The 10,769-nt window shown below is 36.4% G+C and overlaps 1 protein-coding gene across 2 annotated transcripts in view; it reads right to left on the minus strand.

The window, feature by feature from the left end:
• The window catches only part of LOC111086402, a 54,200-nt gene that overhangs the window by 22,202 nt on the left and 21,229 nt on the right, over window positions 1–10,769 (minus strand). For both annotated transcript variants that reach the window (XM_022389076.1, XM_022389077.1), the window contains exon 2: window positions 8,573–8,726. The gene's annotated coding sequence lies outside the window, so the exon portion shown is untranslated. The remainder of the gene's footprint in view (window positions 1–8,572; window positions 8,727–10,769) is intronic.

The following is a 10,769-nucleotide window of genomic DNA, read 5'->3' on the forward strand; positions in this document are numbered from 1 at the left end:
TAAATAATAGTTATTGTTGTGTGTGTGTGTGTGTGTGTGTGTGTGTGTGTGTGTGTGTGTGTGTGTGTGTGTGTGTTTTTTTTACATTGATCATATCCACCGTCAGGCTTAAAGTTTTCTCATTAGTAATCTCTGGTACTAAATGAAACATCTTTTCAACAACTTTTGTAGTTTAACTTCCCTATCGTATGGACTCTCCCATCTTCTGTATAAGCTTAATAATAGGGGTTAAATACTATATATGCAAATTAAGTTGATATCTTTTATTACAAATGTTTTATATTCATCGTCACAAGTCACTGTCTAATAAAGAGTAGCCTGGAGAGGGAAAGAAACCATTTTGTGCAGTTTGTATGCGCATATTAAACACGAGGGAAATCTACATAATAATGGACTGGCGATAGTGAATTTAAAATTATCAGAAAAATGTATCACATGATCACCAAAAATTTGAATAACTGAACTATTTCGAAGATATACTTATCTTATTATTTATTTAAGTTGAATAAGTAATTTAAGTTTTTTCTAACTATGCCGTGTTCGACGCAGTTACTAAATTGTAGTTTATCATTTACTATTTTCTAGGCTGTTTCGCTTGTGTACTTTCCGTGTAACGTTGTTTATTTAGGAAACAGCTTGTGTGTTTATACGTACTCTTTCTGCAGCTAAGTAAAGGTAGTTTATTGCTATAAATAAAAGTATGTTACAGCACGCGTCTCGCGCTGCGTTCAGTATCACAACACGTTAATTCTTTCTACGTCACTCTCACAAAATATTCAGGAAATGCTTCACGGCAGTTACGTGGCCTGGTTGGGCTCTTGCCCGGCCAATGTTCAAGCGAGAGATAAATTATTGACGTACACAGGAAATGAAGCAACAAAAAACAACTGGTTTGTTGCAATAGGAGTGTTGCGAAATTTGAATAGTAGAACAAACAATAAACGAGCTGACGATTTTGTATGCTGAATTTCGCGTAAAGCTACTCAAGTGCTATCTGGGCAAGCCATCCCTAATTTTGGAATGATATACTACAGGAAAGGCAGCTAGTCAACATCATTCACCGCCAGTTCTGGGGCTACTGTTTACCAACGAATAGTGGACCCCACCATCATATTATAAACGCCGCCACGACCGAAAGGCTGTTCGATGGTGGGATTCGAACCCTAGACCCACAGACTGAAACTTTGGTACCTTAACAATCACGCCATGCCAGTATAATTTCTATTCCTTGTGATATTAAATGTTCGTTGACTCTTACATGTAACTGACTCCAAATGAGAAACAGCCTCTTTTGAAAGAAAAATTATACGAAACCATAAAGAAAATTTCAGAAATAAATTAGCAAAATATATAAGATAAAACTGGAAGAGGTATTTATATGGTCGTTTGATATTTTGGTACAAATCAATGGAGGGTTTTTTAATATTTACACGACTTTAAAATTCACAATGGAAATAAACGTTTGTTTTGTTTGATTGGTTTTGAATTTCGCGAAAAGCTACACGAGGGCTATCTACACTAGCTGGCCATAACTTAGCAGTGATAGACTAGAGGGAAGGAAGCTAGTCAACACCACCCACCGCCGACTCTTGGGCTACTCTTTTACCAATGTATAGTGGGATTAACCTAACATCATAACGGCTAAAAGGGACGAGCATGTTTGGTGTGACGGGGATTCGAACCCGTGACCCTCAGATTGCGAGTCGAGTGCTCTGACTACCAGGCAATGCCGGGCCTAGGAAATGAATAATAGCGAATTACGATTTCTTGACATACAAATAAAGAAATATAACTAAATGACATTACTATTCGTGTGACCCATCCCGTATACAAATACAATTTGTTGCGAAGAATTTATACAACAGCACTATTCTGCTGAAGCCAGGAACGTTCCATGGTCAGAATTACAGAAACTTAAAGAAAGAGATATGGTAAGTGAACAAAGATCGCGTGCCATACACAATCCAAACAATTTCAATATATTCAACGTAAAAAGTAATTTAAAACAACACTTGTGCAAGATATATATATATATATATATATGCACGTATACAATTTTAAAAGGAGTACAACGTTAAAATACTTGCACAAATAATTCATTAAAAACCGGGACCAGCCCTAAAAAAAAATATTACATGTTCTTACATCACCATCTTTTAGTGTAAAACTACACAATGGGATACGCACACTCCGTCCACTGCGGGTAATCGAACCCCGGATTTTAACGTTGTAAGCCTCACGGTTGAAAGTGTCCAATGTAATATTGACTGAAACATTTCTATTGGCCAGTGGTTTTGGAAATCTAGGTGGCTCCCAAAAGCTCCATATTTGTACATGTTCTCAGATGCATTCTCAACCATTTTGTACAACTTTCAGAATCAAATGTTGACTTCGTATATGTAAAAAAAAAAAACTTGCCATGTTACCAGAGGACCAACCTGATAATCGTACACACACAAGTTTCACTGAGACTGTTTCAGGGTATGTTCTTTACGAGTTAGATGACGGTCGTGTACAGAACTTACCAACGACCTTAAAGTAAATACAGATGTGAACACCCTACCAGGAAAATCACTAACAAGAAAGAGATAATAGAGTATCATAGTCAGTACAGTGGCGTTGTGGATCTACGCAAAATTGATGGCACCTTGAATGCTGCCAAGTACCATTCTCTCAAAAACACGACTTATTTGGCGCAAAGTCATCTTCCAGGAAAATGATGATCCCAAGTATCCAGCAAATGTGACAAAAAAAAATATCCTAACGGTACGTGGAACACCCACAACCATGGCTTCGCCCGCACAATGTCTCGATATGAACCCCCTTCTTAAGATTGTGTGGGCTTATGTAATAACTGAGAAGTTCGAAAGAAGACCAGACAATTTAGATGAATTACAAGGAGAACACTTGGAACAATATTCCGCAGTAGTACATTGACAAAGAGTATGAGAGCATGAAGGTTAGGCTTAATGCTCTGTATAAACCAGAGGACTCGCATAAGTAATACTAGTGCATTATACAACTTCTATTGTATATTCTGTGATAATGTTTTGTACCATTGATAAATTCACCATCTAATTGTGTTTGTTTGTTTTGAATTTCGCGCAAAGCTACACGAGGGCTATCTGCACTAGCCGTCCCTGATTTAGCAGTGTAAGACTAGAGGGGAAGCAGCTAGTCATCACCGCCCACCGCCAACTCTTGGGCTACTCTTTAATCCAACAATAAGAGGGATTGACCGTCACATTATAACGCCCCCCACGGCTGAAAGGGGCGAGCATGTTGGGTGTGACGAGGATTCGAACCGACGACCCGCAGATTGCAATTCGAGTTCCCTAACCACCTGGCCATGCCGGGCCATCTAATTGTGACTCCTTTATGTGTATCGTTTGTATTTCCACAGTTATTCCCATTACTGTATATATATATACACACACACTCATTTACGTACATTGTATGTTTTCTTTAACTCGAGCCCCTAGTTGCTCATAGGTAAATCTGAAGGCTTATAACGCTAAAAACCTAGTTTAGATACCCGTGGTGGGCTCAAATTAGACAGCCCCTAGTGTAGCTTTGTGCTTAACAAACTAACTACATTTTAGCTTGAAAATAAATTACTTCAACTAGTTTGGGTGAATGCCTTTTAAAGTGGGTTTGTGGACGTTTCTCAGCAACACAAGTTACATATGTTAACCCACTCTTTAAGGGAAGCCAGCTATTAAAGAATGGACACGAGCAATGGTCGAGTGTTGACATAACCCCTTACGCGTTGGGTGGACATTGAGTTAATTCCGTATACTAACTTGTATGCGAGTATTCTAAATTTTTTTTCTATACCTTATTACTTTTGTTATCACACACACACTCACAAAATTGTATTTCTGTACTCGCAAAGATAGTAGCAGAAAAAGTTTTTTTAAACGAACATTAGAAATTAAGTCGATCCTAAATATTTCCTTCTGACGTCATTTCCTGAGAAATCTCTTCATTCGGCATCATTTCCGGAAACGCTGCTTGAGAAACCCCATACACATCTTTACCTGACAGTATTAGAAGAAACTTAGCACAGACTCCAATGCTGCCCGGTAAGATGTACTCGGGAAGGTTTCCGAGATTCTTTCAAGAACATTTGAATCGTCCTGCGATTCCGACTGGAGAAATATCAAAGAATTGTTATGTATCATCTACATAAAAAGATCTCACAACTCACAAATAGGAAATATTAAATAAAACCACGGGAAAAGTAAAAGCGAAACGTTGGGTAACCAAAACAGATGTTCACTGGACTTATCGCTTGGAGTCATCAAGTTACAGCATAATGTTGTTTCTTATAGTTTTACACCCCTGAATATTGGATATTAACTATCTTACAGCAGGGCCCAAAGGACCTTTCTTTTCTTTTTTTTTTTATTAACCTACGTTCGCTTTACAGATTATTCAAGGGTGTAAAAACTAGAAATTCGGTTCGGGAAGTGGGAAGAGAATATCCCTAATAAAATATCCCCCCCCCCAAAAAAAAAAGACGTTGCTACTTCCAGTACTCAGTTTGGTTTATATTTAACATTTTGGGTATTTCTTTTTCTGCAAAAATGAGGTTGATTTTTTGACAATTTTAACAATGTGGAATCCCCATTACAAAAATACAATAGTCTTTCAATATACATATATGGTTTACAAACATGCAACTTGCATATACTTACAAACGGTATGCCTTAGAAAAAAAAATGTCTTTGCTCTCTCTTTACTTATATTGTAGGAACGAAAGAAATATCAGGGGGGTCTACTCCAAATTCTCCCACTCCCGACCTACGGCTTTGAACGAAATATAACAGTAAGTGTTCATACCCATATAGAAGCTGTAAGGGGAAACGTTGAGTAATTAAAACCCAATGTTTTTTTTTTGGACTTATCATATGAAGAGTCATCAAGCTGCAACGTAAGGACCCTTAAAGTTTTACACCCAAAATGAGTGTTCCCAGAAAATTTTGGGTCGTAATTATTTCTTTAAACTGTGTCTTCTACACCTTCAGTGTGCAACGTCACTTCAACTGAATACCAATGTTGATATCAATAACAAAATTCCGACACTAATTGGAATAGTTCAGAAGAAAACTAATAACTATATAATTCAAGAAACATTAACATTCAAACTATACATACGTAGCACATTAACAAGATTTATAACACAAACCGGATTTCCAGGGTCATCTTTTGCTGTAATGGGCGTTTCTGTGTTGTGTGTGTGTGTGTGTGTGTGTATGTGTTGTTTTCCTTTCACATTTAGGCAAATTATACAATGATTTGTCCTCTGGGATGGCACTAAAAGAAAAGAACCACCTGGCGTACAATGAGAAAAATTAAACTCGAGCTGCAGTGACACTAAGTGCGCACGAAATGTCTCGTGATGTTCGTGATTGGCGTACCCTTTATTACTTTCCATCGTATGCAAAAATCACATGCACGTGCCACTTGACTGGAACCTCTCGAAAAATAAAAATATGCTTTCATAAAGTTACAAATCTTTATTCATTTTATTCTTCGCATCAAAAGCTACGAGGGACAGCTCTAAATAAGAGGGTTGCTTTGTTTGTAGTTAAGCGCAAAACTACATAATCAAATTTTACCTTTAATTATAAATGAGTGATAATTTTAAATTATAGTTTAATTATATGTGCGTTTTTTTTAAGTTATATTTTTACTAACTACGGTGAATCTATATTTGTACTGGATATGAAAAATATCTAGTACTGATGCCACTTATTAATCATTCCAAATTATTTAGCAGGTAAGCTGTTGAAGGTACTAAAATAAACACGTAGCCCAATCTATCAGTGACCTTGGACAGAGACAAATCGAGCTGAATGATAGAATGAGCTTCATATCCAATCAGGGCTCTAAACTCGAATGTTAAACGTCTATGATTTTGCGGTGGACACACACACACAGAGGAATGCCTAAAACAGAGTAAGAATACTTCGTATCTACTATTTTCATACAAATAAATATCGTGTTAAAAATAGCTTGGCGTACTATAGGAAGATTTTATGTGATGAGCTTTTGTTGTTTAAACAATAATTTATTTCTCATCCCAAGGTCACTGATTGGATATGAAGCTCATTCTATCATTCAGCTCGATTTGTCTCTGTCCAAGGCCAGAGATATTGAGACATTAGGGTTTAGCCAACGCTTTTAAGGCCAGGTTATTAGGATTTAATAATCGTTTACAGAGCTTAGGCTGTTGCGTATGTCGGAATCACAAGTTCGTTGTTATTTAACATTTGATTTTGGAGCTGAAACTGTTACCTGTATCAACCACTAGTTTTCTGAATGATTAATAAAGTTAATTCAAGTAAAAATAAAATAATAACTGGTGTATTTAATAATATTCTATTATTAATCCTCACCCTATTGTGGTCTGATCACTCCACCACCTCAGTTGTTGTTCATACCACAACAGTTGTTGTTCATACATTTCGATAATATAAAGTCTCGACTACTACTGTGCCTGCTGTATCCTGATGAGCCCTGGTATTGTGCGAAAGGCTTCGTTGGCACTGGATACGGCATATAGTGTGTGGTTAACATATTCTCATTATTTTTCGACATTTTACCCTTTGCCAGAGACTACACAACTACTGAGATTTGGTACTTGAAATCTGAACAATACTTTATGTGACACAAGGGACTAACTAGCCGGGTGAGAGGCTCACAGATAGCCATCCCTTGTTTAGAACTCTTGACCAAGGGCAAGGGAATCGGTTGGAAGCACCTGCTGCCTCCTACACGAATACTCTTAAGCAGAGGATAAACTAAAAATAACATTTTCTGATTATATTACTAATTTCATCAAAATACAAATTTATTATAATATCGACAAACTACCATATCCTTATTGTCTGAGACCAGAGTTTCCCAACCTGAGGTACATGTACCCCCAGGGGCACATTTGCACTTTTCAGAGGTACATAGGGGTCTGAGAGTATAACCATGGTTTACATTTACATGGTGTTTTAATATACAGTCAGACAAAGAGAGCAAAGTGGTTCACATAAATATACGCCGAGTTCAATTTATCGGTGTTATCAATACTATAAGATCCTTATGCAGTCCACACATACAGATTTCATAATAAAATAATATAAAATCAATATAATTTTATCAATTTTTGATCCTTAATTGTTAGGGGTACATGGGAACCTGTCAGAATGCCCAACGCCAAAGGGTACACAGGAACAAAAAGGTTGGGAATCTCTGCCTTAGACTGAACAACTCGGAAGAACAGCTGGAAAGTCTTACCAAAGTTTTGTTTATTTCAGCGCTGTGTTTTTATTTTTTTTAACAATCTTAAACCCACACTTCATCTGTTAATAATTCAATTGTACTAATCATTAGTATCTAGACTTTTTTTTTTTTTTATGTGTTTCAAGTACCAAATTTTCCTGTAATTTTAAACAATAAGAAGTTTTTATCGATATTCACGCCTCCCCACGAGCTGAAAAGGAAATACGGTACTCTGTCTTGGCCACTAATGTGGGTGATCCTTAATAGAATTTTACTTTCTTATTCTCAAAATATTTTAGAAGGTTAAAGCGAACCATCAACACGGAAATAAAACAAATAAAAGTAATAAATAGTCCTATACGTTCTTTCTTAAATTCATGTACTTTTCACATGGTTAATTCGTTATGGATGACTTCTCCGAAATTAAGTGTTTTTTTTTTTTCTCAAGACAATTATTTTAAACTTCCTTCCATATACGTCGTCAGTCTTCTTCTGTTCTTTAGGCTTAGCACACACACAACGATCATACAAATAAGCCCCTATACAATTTATCTAACGTAGGCGTTGGAATAATCAAGCAAGGTACAAAATTTTCAGACTACATATAATATTTATCCCCTTATATAGAAAATCTGATGATCAAACTGCAGTGATTAGCCATTAGTGTGGTTGAACTTCGAGAGTACTTAAATACATTCAAACAACTTTTCTATATAAAGTCGCTTGAAAATAAAATATGCATCGAATGCCATACCAACGGTGGCCAACCACAGAACCCCCCCCACCCCTCTACCCATCTCCTCCATCGGTAATATAACGTTAGTAGTCACTGAGAAAGTTAATGATTAATTTTCAGACACATTGTATTATTTTTTGTAATGTTTACTAATTAAGTAACAATAAAAAAAGAGAAAAAACATGAATATAAATTCAAGCTTATTAAATATGATAATAAAATAAATACATTAAATTGAAGAACGAGAAAAGAAATATCTCAACATAGAACTTAAGTGGTAGGTTTTGGTTTCGTTTACGGTTTAGTGAATTTTATAAGGTGTTATGACGTTATCCTGCCTTTAACAAAAAAAAAAAAAAAACATTGTCAAATAAAAATTCCTTTAAATAAAACAAATCACATCTGTTATTTCTTTTAAGCTTTAAAGTGACTGATACAGTTTAAGGCTTAACAAAACAGAGTTTAAAAAATGTTAAAATAAATCACGTGTACGTGTAAACTTAAGAAACTAACATTAAATCAGACATTCTAAATGAAAAAGAATTCAATACATACCTTCAACCGGTCAACGAGTACCACCCCACCACCTCCATAGGACAGAATGCAACTCTCGGGGTAACAAAATTTGGAGTAACATTTCTAGCCACCTGGTGTACGATAAGACAAACAACCAACCAACCCTATGAGAAGTTGTCGTGCGTGGAGACACCTAAAAGAAACAAGTACATTTATTACGAATATTTGCCCCACCCATAACGTGTCAACGAGACAGCCTACATATTTAAAATTTCTTAACCAAGTGCCTTAAAAGGGGGAGGGGTGGGGTTGTAAGGTTAACTTTACATCATGCTATTATGTTAACCTTTAATATAAAGCTCAAATACATTTATCTGTTTCTTTCGTTTATAGCAATTATTAGTTAACGTCATAGTTTAGATACTTTTATTCAGGGGGGTGAAATTCTGCCGGAACTTATTTATTAAGGAGGTACTAGTACAGGGACTTATTTAAGCTGCATGTATTGTCGTGTGTTGTTGTTTTTTTTAGTGTTTAGATTTTTTTTTATTTTTCAGAAAGAGGTTCACTTCACCCAGCTGAGTACTTCTACTTTTCTTTTGAGAATTTAACCCCCCCGCTTTTAATAAGTATAAAATGTAAAGTACTAACACGTCACGCAGGTGAACCTTGTGTTAAGATACGCCACTAAAGTGTTCATACTATGATGTATTCGAAGTTTGGTAATCAACCACCAGGTGATTTTTAATACGTATACGGAATATATATATATATATACAAGATTATTTTCGTAATAAAAAGCAAAAAACAACAAAAAACACGGTCGTATTTGTTTAAATATTCACAAAAGATACTCGGGCATGTTGGCACGTTAGGCTGCTTATTGGAAAATTTGAAACTCGAGACGTGATATGATATTTAACACATCTCGCACTTCCAGTTGTTGGCGCGTTAACATAGTCAACTGGTAAGAGTAGCAACGCTGGCGGCGAGTGCTGTTGGCTCTTTGCTCTTCCTGTGATCAACAGATCCTACATTAGGAACGGCAATGCCTGAACCCCAAGAGTCTCAGACATTGACCTTTAACTCTTGAATAAAGAGTTAAAATTATTTTCCCATTTTAAGTTCTAGTCCCTACACAACACATTATAAATTATTTTCAGTAGGGACTTAGATTCTAAACTTCACTAACTTGAATCAAATCCAGTTTGTGTTTGTTTTTGCGATATTAAACATTGACGTGCTCACAGAAGTAGTAACAAGCTGAAATGTGGGGTGCTTGCTAGTGTAGGAATCTAACAACGAATAACTCAAGCATGCGTATAGTTGACAGACAAGTTTTCTCGCCTAAGGGATATAACTGACATGTCCAAATTAAGCCTAACAATCGGCTGAGACCTTAATAGGATCAAACTTGCGTCACGTGACGTCACTTCCTCGAGGTCCTGCCGATAGGAAAAAGGGTTAAATTATTTCTCACCTGTGCACATAACCCTCCTACTCGTTATACGAGTTCTTATTTACTTTCTTTCTTCGATCTTAGACTGGATTTTGTTATTATTTATTACATAACAGGTTGAATGTACGGCAAATACGCGTAACTCTACCTGAAATTGGTATCCATACAAAGAGACAAAAAAAAAAGGATTTTTTTTACATCAGAAAACCGAATCTCTTGTCTTGTTTTTTTTTTTGGTCAAGCGTAAAGCTACACAGTGGTCTATAAGTTTTGTGTTCGCTTCAGGTATCGAAACCCGGTTTGTAGCGTTACACGCCTATAATCTTTCCTCTGAGCCGCCGTAGAGAGGTTGGGGGAGGGGTGGCAGTTGAGACTTTATCGAATGAGGTGATTCTGCTACGAAAATATAGTTTGGAGACGACTTGAATGGGTAACAGGAGAAACGTTTTTTGTTGTGTTTTTACAAATGTACAACGTTTCAACAAGCTTATGTCATCACCAAAATCAGAGGCACCTAATAATGACGTAAGCTTGTCGAAACGTTGTACATTTGTAATTAAAGTTTATTTCGCTACCCATTCAAGCCGTCTCCAAGCTTTATTCCGCTACGTAGCTCCTCTAACGAAAGAAATCAAAACAAAATTAAGGAAAACGAATCGTAGTAGAAATCGCATCCAAACCAGTGGACGAGGGAAGAGCCTACAAAGTCAGATGTCTCCTGGTGTCTTCTTTGCACACCCAGGAAAGTTGGAAACGTAATCTAACAAATTTATACGG

This window comes from Limulus polyphemus, unplaced genomic scaffold, assembly GCF_000517525.1.
Source record: "Limulus polyphemus unplaced genomic scaffold, Limulus_polyphemus-2.1.2 Scaffold1067, whole genome shotgun sequence".
Lineage (NCBI taxonomy): Eukaryota > Metazoa > Arthropoda > Merostomata > Xiphosura > Limulidae > Limulus > Limulus polyphemus.